Consider the following 12,995-nt stretch of genomic DNA (forward strand, 5'->3'; position numbering starts at 1 on the left):
TTTCTTTTTCAAGGAAGCTGAAATATTCACTAGAGTGCTCACAGCAGATTTTAGAAAGAATAACCAGGTAGTCCAAGTCCCACACCACCCACACCCCTACTAAAATCATGCCTATAAGATACTTTTTCCTATTTCAAAGTTAAAAGACCTTCTGACTTAGCACCTATGTTGTGTCTAGATCTTAATGAACAGAATAAAACAAACAGAAAAAAAAGGAAAAAAATAAAGAAAAAGAAATACCCATCTTGGCCAAAATATAACAAAGATCCTTTTTAAAATTTCAGATTTATCTTTATCATGGTCCTCTCTTAGCTTCTCCACTGTCCTTTGATTGTTGATTTCCAAACAAGGAAAGCACGTTTTTTTGCCCCCTTTATCTTCAGCTGCACAAATGCAGAGACCTGATAATTCCAGGCTGATGAAAAGACGCTATTCTGAAGCAGCTGTCCCTAGTAGCACAAAAGCAGATAGCGCAGCTCTTGAACTAATCATTTATAAAACTCCTGTCAGGAGCCAAGATGAGCCTACGTGGGGAGGGTTTGCTGTGGCAGTGACCAAGGACTCGAGAGAGTGCCTCCCCTTAGAATTCCATTTCCCTCTTCTAAGTTGTTGACCTTATATTGTGGTTAAAAGTACGAGATAAGTGTAAAAAAACCCGTCTCTCCCTTTAAAGTGAGGACACACATTTAATATGACTTTTCTGGTTCAAAACATGACAGGGAATTTTACCTCCGTGGATGAATTAAATATTTTATATTTCAGGGACTTGAAACTTCAGGGTGGTGGAGCCCTGGGAACATTATATTTCCAGAATTAAGGCAGAATGACAACATGTAGATAGAACAGTGACCTAAGTGTCAGGAGACAGAATCTAAGGCCAGCTTCAAGTCCATTTGTCTACAGAAAGTAAAAGAGGCAGTTCTCAGATCTTTGCAAATCTGTGAAATTAAGGAGCTGAATTTTAGGGAATTTCTGAGACTCCTCCTAGTTCTAATGTTCATTGGAGCCTTTTAGGAAACAGCAGGCTTTGAACTTTCCTGTCTCTGGATGATTCTCTCTCTCTCTCTCTCTCTCTCTCTCTCTCTCTCTCTCTCTCTCTCTCTCTCTCTCACACACACACACACACACACACAAACACCTTCTTGATTTCTTCTTCTCTTTCTGCTTGTAATGTCTTCATTTATCCCTCTCTTTATCCTCTTCCCATTTCTCTCTGTCTCTCTCTCTCTTACACACACGCTCTTCTAAGGGCTTGTTAATACCAGACTTTAGATTCTAGATCTAACTAGTACAGTTCTATTTCATTCCTGATATTTGTACTCATTTTTATAGCTGCATTAATAATAATTCATAAGGGCCTATTTTTATTCTACATGATTTTTAGATTTTGTTTTTTTTTTTTTTTTTTTTTTTGTACTCAGACTTCCAACTTCCTCATTCTGGGGTTTTTAATTTTGCTCTTTTTGTTGTTCAGTTTGTTGTTTGCTTTTGAAGCAAGGACTGTATGCAGACTAGGCAAGTTCATTACCCCTGAGCTACATCCCCAGCCCTCTGCTGTTCAGTTAACATGAACTTGTAAATTTGTTTTTTTCCAAAGTTTACACAGGTGTTAAGTTTTTGAATCTTTGCATATCTGAAAATGTTGTTTTGATATTACTTCCAATGAATGACACTCAGCCGAGTATAAAGATCTTTTTCTCCTTTTAAGTTTTACTATCTTTGGGCACTCCCACTGAAGTTCAAGGTACACTCCCCAACCTCTTCATTTGTCATTATCTGTGTTGTGGTTTCTTTGTTTCCATTTGTCTATGAGTACTTATGAAATTCTTTAATCATAAACTCTGAAAAAAAAAGAATTCTAGTATTTTTCAAAATACCAGGAGCAGGACAGGAATAAGGCAAGATATACACTCAGATTTTAAAAATATAAGAAGGCACTTTGCTTAGAAAATGCAAGTAAGTTGAAGAACAATCATTACTTTTTGCTCCGAATATAACTAGTGTCTTAAGACAGACAGGCCCCCACTATGGAGAGGCCCCTTCTCCAAGGGGCTTCTTAGGCTCTGTAGACTAAAAGGAACACATTGGTTCCTAAGCACACTTGAAACAAAGTTTGGGACAGTGCATACAATGTTATAAACGATAATTTAAATCTTAGGGATACATGAATTTTCCAATGAAGTAATCATAGAAGAGATGATGCTGGTGAAGCAATAAGCTTTGTAAGATATGGTTCTATTTATAAAATTTCTCCCCAATGAATGAGATAATGAGTGGACTCACTTGGGAAACTCCAAAAATCAACATGAACGATTTTTTTCCTTGAACTGATCATCAAGGTAACTCTTACTCCTTCCCTCTCAAGATAGCTTTTTGACCTGAGCTGACCACAGATGTATTCATTCTCTGTCCTTTATTTTTTTTTTTTTTTGCAACCTCCCAATATTAGCAATCAAGAATTCTCAGCCTGTATCTCCTCCTCTGGAGTTTAAGGAACGTTGTATTGCTTTCCTAAAATCGGCATATTATATCTTAAATCCTGGTGAGAGTCAGAACCATTTTTTTTCTCTCTTTTCGTTACTCGATCCTTCAGAGTTCTGGAAGGAATCTACTATCCGTAGCACTGCAAAGGGTCTAGCCTCTAAATCGGATGTTTAGCTTGATGACAGTTTGATTCTTGGACTTGCACATCCAGGCTGGCCAGTGTGGGAGCCGGTCAGAAACCTCAATCTTCCTCTCCTACAGAAGCCAACTCAAACATCACCTAATGGGAGTTTTCTTTCCAGCCTCACAAGTCACGTTTTGAGTGAGGTCTCACATAGCAACAGCAGGAAAAGAAATATGAATGTGAGTGGGGCTTGGCTCCAGGGACAGTGGGCTGACAGCCCTGTGTTTGCAACAGTTTCCTCCCCTCCCAGGCACATGCCATCAGGGACCCCCTGGATCTGCATTCATGCAGTGGCCATGAAAAGAGCATGCTCTTTCTAGCATTTGCTGCTGTTGGAGGCTTACAAAAACAGACACAAGTTCTTGTTGAACTGTGCAGACTAAAAAAGAAAAAAAAAAGTATGTGTACATGGGGCCCGATTTATTTATTCCTCAAGGTAAATTGCTTTTGCATTACAACTCGGGAGTTCCTCTGGCAGTACATTCTTCACAGACAGAAGACAGCTTTTGAAAAACATGTTATGTGTATTAGTTGCTTGTGAGATTCAGGGAACGGTGATTTGCATTCTACAACGATTAGGAAAGCCATGTACTTAGTCCTCAAATGTGTTCTTTCAGAGTGTCAAAGTCGGTCAGTGACAAAGTCGGTGGGAGTCACGGTCATGTTGCCTGGCTTTTGGGGGATATTGAAAGAACATGCACTTTAAGACTAAACAGACCTACATTTTCACTCTCTCTCTCTTATTCATGACCACTTACCTTTGGACAAGCCATTTTATCTTCCCGAGCCTAGGTCCTCATCAGTGAAATTAGGAAAATAATTCCAGTTTTTCACTGTGGCTGGGAGACTCAGGGAATATGACACCAGGTCTTTGGTCCACGGTAAAGGCTTACTAAATATGCATTTGCTGTTGTCTTTATCACAGTCTTCCTAAAGCCTTTGAACTTGAATTCCTGGCTGCCTTGCATCTGTTATTTTTATTGTAGCCCAATCCATGAACTTCATCTTCCAAGAGTGACATCTTATTTGATGTTCCAGGCATGGGGGAAGCATGATACAGACACAGGTCTCCTTTGTCACAAACTTGCCTTATCAGATATACTAAGACCACGAAGCTGATGGACTTCCTGGTTTTTCTCCTGCCCCCAAGCACGTGGGAAGTGCCGAGTTAGACTTCACTTGAACTAACCTCAGCGCTTTTTCTCTTGGCATCAATTATCTGAACTACATTCTTTCAGGCTTCATTGATTTTTGAAATCAATTCTGTCGATGTGGAATTGCCCTGCATAATTATTTATACAAATCTCTTAATTTGATTGGTGGAATTGCACTGGAGAACACAAAACTCTACAAAGCTGTGCAGAACTTTAAATTTGAGAAATTAACAATGGATTAAAGTCCCAAGCCCCACGTGGGATCTTAGAGTTGAACACTTCTAGATACATTGAGGACAATAGCTTTGTTTTGCTTATGAAGAAACTGAAAGTAACTTCTTCAATATTACAAGGTTTAGGTGGGGCACATTGGCACACCTGTAATCCCAGTGGCTGGGGAGGCTGAGGCAGGAGGATCAAGTGTTCAAAGCCAGCCTCAGCAATTTAGCAAGGCCACCTGCCTTCTTTTCCTGCTCCACTCTAACTTGAACCCTGCCTCAGATTTGATGCATCCCTGACGATAATTATACATCATTTCTTCAGTCTTATTTCATACGACTCCCCAGTCCAAACACGTAAATTCCTTCACCTCATTTTTATTGTGTTAAGAATTTTGGTCTTTCAGGATCTTCTCAGCTATGTTCTGGATAACTCAGACTCTCTTGTTCTCCATCTGTTGAATTTATTCCATCTGATCATTGTCTGCTTACTCTTTGTCTGAGCCCCTTTGACTGATGACTACCTCTTATCTGCTCTAGCAGAAATAATGTTGTAGCAGCATTAGGAGGATCCCCATCATCTTCCATGTTCTGACTATGAGAAATTCAACATGCTCTGAGCTGCTCTGAATCTCAGCGTCCTCATCAGAAAAATTGGGGGATCATAATACTTACCTGATCTCTAGGACAGCTATGTAACTCCCCACCTTTTCATGAGCTCACTGAACACTTGATTATTGTCCCTTCTATGAAGTTGTTATTCAAGGTTCTTGTTCAATTTTTTTCTTGTGCTGTTTAGTGTTTCTGTGACTAAATTTCTATGACTAATTTATAGGATCCCTGCACACTATGGATGACTTTTATCAGAAAAATGTATTTTAAATAGTTTTACCCATTCTGAGTTTTTCCTATTGGTCAGTTAGTAGTACCATTTGATAAAACAAAAGTCCTTATTTTTAATTTAGTCTAATTTGTCACTTTTATTATAGTCACTCCTTTAATAAAACTTAAAAATCTGCTTTTTTCCAAAATCGTCGTGTTATTCTAGATTTTCTTCCAAACATTTCATTGATTTATCATTCATATTTACATAGGCAAACAATATAAAATGATTTTTATGAATAGTAAGAGGCAGAGGTCAATCTTTATTCTTCCTTGGGAAGGACCCATCAACAGAACACTATTTATTAAAAAATGCAATAAGGGAAAAATATTTATTTGTTTATTTATTTAGGAGGGGCTACTTACAGAAAGGTCCAATAGCAATTCTAGAGAGAGGGTAGAGAAAGGAGAAGAAAACATGGGGGTAGTGAGAATTTAGTGGAAATGGCCCAAATGGATTTCAAGAAGGGTGAAGCAATGGTGGGTTCTTTTTTAATACTTATTGCACATATTAGATAAATAACAAATATTTGTCGCATCTACTGAAGGCTCCTCTGGATGGTGCTCCTAATCAGAGAAGTGTCATGGTGTGGCCAGCACTAATGTATTGGCTATTTTATCCAAAGGAAGGATGGGACTCTTAGACCGTCAGTGAGGCAGGTCCATCCTATGAGCAGCATGTCAGAGGAAAAGCCTCATTTTAGTACTCCAACCTTAAACTACTGACTTGGTCTAGGGCTTGAATAGAAAAGAATGGTCTATTTAGCCTGTCTATCATAGTTCCTCCTTGGTCCTAACATTTCCCACACCAGAGATGGACAGCTGCACAAACAACTCGAGGCCCACAGAGATTACCCAGGGTGGTGGATCAGATCAAAAATGAAATCTGCAGCATAGCAGGGTGGCACGGCGTTTGCATCTGATGGATGTGTACGGAAGGAAATAGTATCCCCTTAGAAACTAAGCTCCTGTCTCTCACACCGTAACAAGCTAGTCTCTGTCCTTCCAAAGAAAGCGGCCAACTCATGGCCTTCAAACCAGACTGCTTCATTGTCTAAACATCAAATGGGCAGATGTGTGAATGCCCCAGGTCTATCTCTGACTTCCTCTGGACCCTTCTTATCTGTGCTGAATGGGGTTCTCCCCGCAGTGGGGAGATCACAGCACTGGACTTCATTTTCTTAAAAACAATGCTTGGTGTATTCTCTGTAGCCACGGTCACGCAGGTATGGCTCTCCATTAAGATCCTGATTTCCTGGACATTTGGCTTGGTTTTTTTTGCGGAGAAGAATAAACGGAATTTAGTGACATTAAATTACTAGCTCGTGGTCACCCAAGAAGCAGTGGGAAGAGATAGGCCCCAGACCGCATTTTTTGATTTCAGATCAACTTCACAAAATGTCATGAATTATTTTATTTTTCTTTGGTCTAGGAAGAGGAAAGAAAAAAACCACAGCTTCCTCTAGTGCTTGTTCTCATGTTTAATTATCTGGAAGGCCAAATGACCCTTTGTGTAACTAAATCTTATAATGCCATTAAAGCCTTTTTCCTTTCTTGAGTTCTTTTTTGTTATTTAACAAAACTTTAGATAAATATATATATATATATATATATATATATATATATATATATATATATATATATATATTTTATATATATTTTATATATATTTTATATATATTTAAAATATTTATATATAATATTATATATTAATATATATTTTATATTATATATTTATATATAACATAAAATTCACTATGCTAAATTTATTTTTAGGTTCAGTAGCATTAAATACGTGCACATTGTTACTCAGTCAATCTCTGAAACTTTTGGTCTTAACAAACTAAAAGCTCTTGTACTCATTAAACAATTCCCCATTCCCAGCCCCTGGTTGCCATCATTCTTTCTGACTCCATAGTTTTGACTAGCTACCTCATATAAGTGGAACCAGGCAGTATTTGGTCTTTTGAGACTGGCTTATTTCTCTTAGTGTGATATCCTCAAGGTTCATCCATTTTATAGCATATGATAGAATTTCCTTTCTCTTTATGGATGAATAATATTTCATTTTGAATGGATTTACCACCTTCTGCCTATGATTCATCTGTTGGTGGACCCTTAGCCTGCTTTCCAATTGGGGCTATGGTGAATTCTCATTGAGCCCTTTGGAGACAAAGAACAAATATATATAACTCATCTTGTAATAATCCTTAATTTGCATGTGAAAGCTCTTCTTACATTTCACTTCTTTAAGAAAATCAACTATTCCTTTCTAATTTCTTTTGGTAATTTTGTTCTGTACAATATTCCTCTATCCCTATACCTATTATAGAATTCTCCATCCCCATACCTATTATAGAATTCTTCATAATTTAGAACTGAAGTTGGAATAATCTATACTATATAGTCTGGAAATAAAGTCCTCCTCAGGCCTCATCTTCCCACCTTTTAATTCTCACCTGCTTTACCTTCATGAAAACATTATGTGTCTTCTCTCACACCTTGTTCTCCCATAGCCTGTCTGGTATTTCTTCAAACCTCTTTCTCTACTGAAACAGACTCTTCATTGCCCATCCTGGGCCATGTGCTTACACAGAGTCAAGTCAAAACATGGGCCTTACTCAGATTAAAAAAAAAAGGACAATTTCCAAGTTTTCCTAAACACCTGAAATGCAGTATTGCAATTTACACGTGCATTTTGTCTTTTTGTGAAAGATGAGTACTTTGGGGGCATACTAAAATCCAAACTGCAATAAGGAAATGATCTAAAAATTGAAAAAGGATATTACAATTTAAAGAATCCTGCAGTGTGGCCATTAAAAAAAAGCAACTTTTCTTTACAATCTAAACTTTGTTTAGGATTTATTTAGACTATCACTTTATCCTTTTTGAAAAAAGTAACCTGTAGGCAGCTTGTAGTTCAGCCCAACTCTCCCCCCACCCCATGCTAACCAGTTGGTTCTCCTTCTCCTGCAGATGAGAGTATATAGTTCATGTGTTTTCCTTTTAAAATTCTATTTTAGCTGCTTCCTCTTCAAACTCCTATTTGGGTTAGCTCTTTTCCCTATTCTATTAAAATAATTTAAAGTATGGCTTTTTTTTCAGAGATCTTAGTATTTTGGGGGGGGGCAGGTGGGCAGCATAATCTATAGCTTCAATCTCTGAGAGTAGTAGTAAGTGTACTTCTCCCCCTCCACCCTGCAAGGGAAGCCATCCAGGAGATCCGGAGTGAAATCAGCTATCAGGACTTTAGATTTTGGCCAAGACTTGAAATAAAGTAGTCAAAATCAAAGATTATAGGAAAGAAGAAGGAATGCTGACTTATTATATTTTTTTAATCAACAATTTTCTTTCTTATCACTTCATGTATTCGATGTTTGCTTTTTTTATAGCCTGAAATTTTTCCATGCATTTGGACAAATTTCAGAGAATTTCAGCCATCTCTGCATGGCTAGAATTGCATTTTGTCTTTGTGTGAGAGACAAAATTGGATACTAAAATCCAAACTGCAATAAGAAGATAATCTAAAAATTAAAAAAAAGGATATTACAATACAAAGAAGATTACTCTGACCAACTTCTCAGTTCTAGGACCAGAGTCATACAAGGGAATAGGCATGCATAGGTGACAAAGGACAATGTGTGTCCCCTCTCAAACTCCCTGTTCTTTGTTTAATATACCCAAACTTTAAGGTATATTTCATATGTGGCTAGTTGAGGAACATCACCGTTATGTTAACAAAAGAAATTGCAAATTTATTTTGACCATTAAAAAAAGCAAGAGAAATCAAATATCTAATTATCTCTCTACCCTCTCCCCCAAAAGATAAAATTAACCTCATTAAAATTACTGAAGAAAATGAAAGTAGCAGAAAAACTGTGTCATTAAGAGGAAAGGATTATCAGTGACAGGTCATCATAAAAGTTGCAGGATTTGTGTCAGATAATCATACAGATGGAGTATTTACAAACCAAGTGATATGCTAACCTGTGTTGTCAACATAATCCAGTTGACATGGTGGGGCTATGGAAATGAAGGGATTGATAAATGAAAAAAGCCATAGTTTTTAATTTTTGAAGGATAGTTTTTAATTTTTGAAGCTGAATGTAAGGTACCTGTAATTCAGTTTACAATTTTCTCTACATTTATGTTTGACATTTTCTACAATGGATGCTCAATAAAGGGTGTAAACGGGACATAAGTGTGTAAGTGGGACAAAATTTGAGGCAGTTACAAAGCCAAACTCACAACACAATATATGTCCTTTCATTGCAAATGCATAGCAGACACTGATTACAAAATTAATAACATGATGAATCAACAGATTTAAAAATAAGCACACCCCTGGATAATGCTTGCCTGAATCAAGAGGGAAATCAAAACTGTGAAATGTAATCACTAAATATTGACTTAGTTACCATAATAATAAGAATGTAAGTCAAAGCTTTGGGGATTTTTGACCAAGACTGTACCTAAAGAGAAAAATATAGCCTGAAAATGCTTTTATTACTCAAAAGATAAATTGGAATCAATGAGGTAAGTATCCATAAAGTAAATTTGAAGAACCATAAAAAATATAACTTTAAAAACTAAAGAGAGACATTAGAAAAATAAAAATGAAAATCAGTGAATTAGAAAAGATAATTGAACCAAGAAGGTAGAAGAAAAGGAAAAAAAATACAAAAACATGGTTGAGAGTGGGGACATAACTCTAGCTACTTAGTGAATGACTTTTAGAAAAAATGATTTCCCAAATCAACAAAACACAAGGCAGAGCATTGCAAAAGGCTAATACGTATACAAGAAAGTGAGAAAATATTTAAAGATCATATTATCTTTGCTACTTTCATTCCCCAGAATAGGAATATGAAATAGCTTCATAGATGACTGCCAAGAAATATTTATAGAAAATTATTTTGTTAAATTTTTTAAAGAAAAATATGGAATGGTTTCAACCCATTTTATATGTAGAATAATGTAGAATAATTTATAGTCTAACAATTTATTAAGCTATTAACAGAAGAAAAATGTTAGGAATATTTCATTAATGAATGTGGATGAAAACTTCAAAACAAAATAATGACAAGTCAAATCCAAAATGATATGCAACTAACAACACACATCAACAACAGAGTTTATTCCAGGAATAAATGTAAATGCAATATAAGGATATTTATAAGTGGGATTCTTTTTATCAGTAGGTCAAAGGACAAAACACATTGAGTCATTCTAATAAATTTCCCAAATTCATCTTATCTAATACTGATTGGAGCAACATCTATTTCTTAGAAAACTTGGAATTAGAAAGACAATGCTTTAATGTTAGAAAAAAATACACAGCACATTTTTCAAATAAATAATGCTTTTAATGGAACCATACTTAAATTGGAAGAGCAAGTAGGTTTTCTCTCTCCTGCTCATGTTTTTTTTTTCCCTATATGCCCTGCAGCTCTGTTACTAGTACCAGAGTTAATCTGTACTTTCATTTGTATCACCTGATGCTCTTGCACTTTGGGGCTCTTATTTCATAAAATAGGGGTTACTTGAACAAAAGCACTGCCAAATGTGACAGTCAAGTTGTTAACTAAATTTGTTACCAAGTGACTAATGGATAGGAATGCAAACATCATGGCTACACTGGGCCAAGGAACAATTTATATCCTGGGCAAGTCAGAGTGGGACATGGTGAGATTTCATCATGCTACTCTGAATGGCATATGATTTACAGTTTTTTAATTGCTTAGTTCTGGAACTTCCCACTTAATATTTTTGGACCACAGTCAAGGGCAGGTAACTGAAACCAAAGAAAGAAAAATGGTGGATAAGGGAGGGCAACTCTGTTATGATACAATGTTAAATATCATGGCTTTGTCCATAGTAATACCCTGAGAGAAATTACTGGGTTCTTGTGTCAAGGGCAAGATGGACAGTTATCAGGAATAGAGTAAAATGTAGATAGGAAGAGCATGGATAGTAAATATCATCTCATAGCAGTGTAATTGGGTTTATTACTGCTCCATCCAGACTCTGGTGGGATTTCTATTCAAACATGACTAACTGGTAATATTATTCTTCAGGAATAATTAACAAGACAAAAATCATCATGATCATGTTAAATAGCAGAGTATTCTGATTCACCTAAAGAATTTGACCAAGGTTATTTTTCTCCCAGCATTGTAGATCCATAATAAAAAATGAAAACTTGGGCTGAGGCTGTGGCTCAGAGGTAGAGGGCTGCCTAGCATGCATGAGTCACTGGGTTCCATCCTCAGCACCACATAAAAATAAAATAAAGATATTGTGTCCATCTATAACTAAAAAAAAAATAAATATTAAGATAAATAAAATAAAAACCTTAACAGAGTACTTATTCTGTGCCTGGGGCATGTTTCTAAGCTATTGAGGTATATTTACTCAATGAATCATCTCAACAACTGCATGAAAAAGGCGACATTATTCTCCACTCTATGCATTCGGCACCTAGAGGTCAGAGTGATTAGGTGACTTCTCCACAGTTAGTAAATGGGAGGTGCAGTTGGAACCCAGGAAGTCTGGATCAGATTGCAGGTGGAGCTGCATGTCCTTGGAACCACCTCTGTACGTAAAGGTAAAGCTCTTCCATTACTAACTTAGATACTTCTCTGCTTTCCTCAGGGACCTGATGCCCAGGACCCTGGACGGGCAGATCACCATGGAGAAGACGCCCAGCTACTTTGTCACGCGGGAGGCGCCCGCACGCATCTCGGCCATGTCCAAGGACACCAAGCTCATCGTGGTGGTGCGCGACCCGGTGACCCGGGCCATCTCGGACTACACGCAGACGCTCTCCAAGCGGCCCGACATCCCCACCTTCGAGAGCTTGACGTTCAAAAACAGGAGCACGGGCCTCATCGACTCATCGTGGAGCGCCATCCAGATCGGCATCTACGCCAAGCACCTGGAGCACTGGCTGCGCCACTTCCCCATCGGCCAGATGCTCTTCGTGAGCGGCGAGCGGCTCATCAGTGACCCAGCCGGCGAGCTGGGCCGCGAGCAGGACTTCCTGGGCCTCAAGCGCATCATCACGGACAAGCACTTCTACTTCAACAAGACCAAGGGCTTCCCCTGCCTGAAGAAGGCCGAGGGCAGCAGCAAACCCCACTGCCTGGGCAAGACCAAGGGCAGGACCCACCCTGAGATCGCCCTGGAGGTGGTGCAGAGGCTGCGCGAGTTCTACCGGCCCTTCAACTTGAAGTTCTACCAGATGACCGGGCACGACTTTGGCTGGGATGGATAACAAAAATAATTTAAAAAGAAAAAAAGAAAAAAAAAGTATGGAAATATAATATATTTTTTTTACCAATCGGTAGAGAAAAGGCAGTTTAATATTTGTGCTGACAATATTTGTTTCAGTATTTTTTTTGCAATGAATGATTGTTTACTCCGCCCCATCTTAATGTACAATCGACGTCATGCATTTGGATAAACAGAAAAGGAAACCTTCCTTCTCTCACATAAATACGTTCAATTTTATTTTATGTTCTACATACCCAATCATCAAGTATATGCATTTTAATTTCCATTAAAAAAATTGAAGAAAATCATGAGGGTAATCTCCCCCACACCACCATCCCTTTTCTCTCTCTCTTTAATACAAGACCCTGATAAAATTAATATCCATCCTTGTGTTTTTCTCCCTTCTTCTTCTGCCACATTTTTCCCCATAAGTCATTTATCATTTAATAATACTATATGTTTGCGCATCACTTCAAGGTTTTTATAGTGCTTTCAGATACATGTTTTGATCCTTATAGAACTAAGTGGTTGGTACAAGAACATAGTACATGGAGATCATAATCTCAGATTTTACAGATAAGGGAAACTGAGTCTCAGGGAGGTTAAATGATGTAAGGCCAGATGATGAATCCTGGACAAAATCCCATCTTCCATTTGTTTTCTATTCTATGCCACTTTTTTCTAGGGAGAATGAGAACTAAGCTTTCCAGTTTAGAAGTTAGTTTTAGGATGATCTGAAAAGGGACAGACAGAGATTTCTTATTGCTTTCTAAGTTCCAGGCTAGCCTTATGGCATCC

General features: G+C 37.6%; 1 pseudogene; it reads left to right on the plus strand.

The window, feature by feature from the left end:
• The window catches only part of LOC143388754 (heparan sulfate glucosamine 3-O-sulfotransferase 3A1-like), a 90,127-nt pseudogene extending 77,929 nt beyond the window's left edge, over nt 1-12,198 (plus strand).
• The last annotated feature ends 797 nt before the right edge of the window (nt 12,199-12,995 follow it).

Source organism: Callospermophilus lateralis, chromosome 11 (genome assembly GCF_048772815.1).
Source record: "Callospermophilus lateralis isolate mCalLat2 chromosome 11, mCalLat2.hap1, whole genome shotgun sequence".
In the NCBI taxonomy this organism is placed as follows: domain Eukaryota; kingdom Metazoa; phylum Chordata; class Mammalia; order Rodentia; family Sciuridae; genus Callospermophilus; species Callospermophilus lateralis.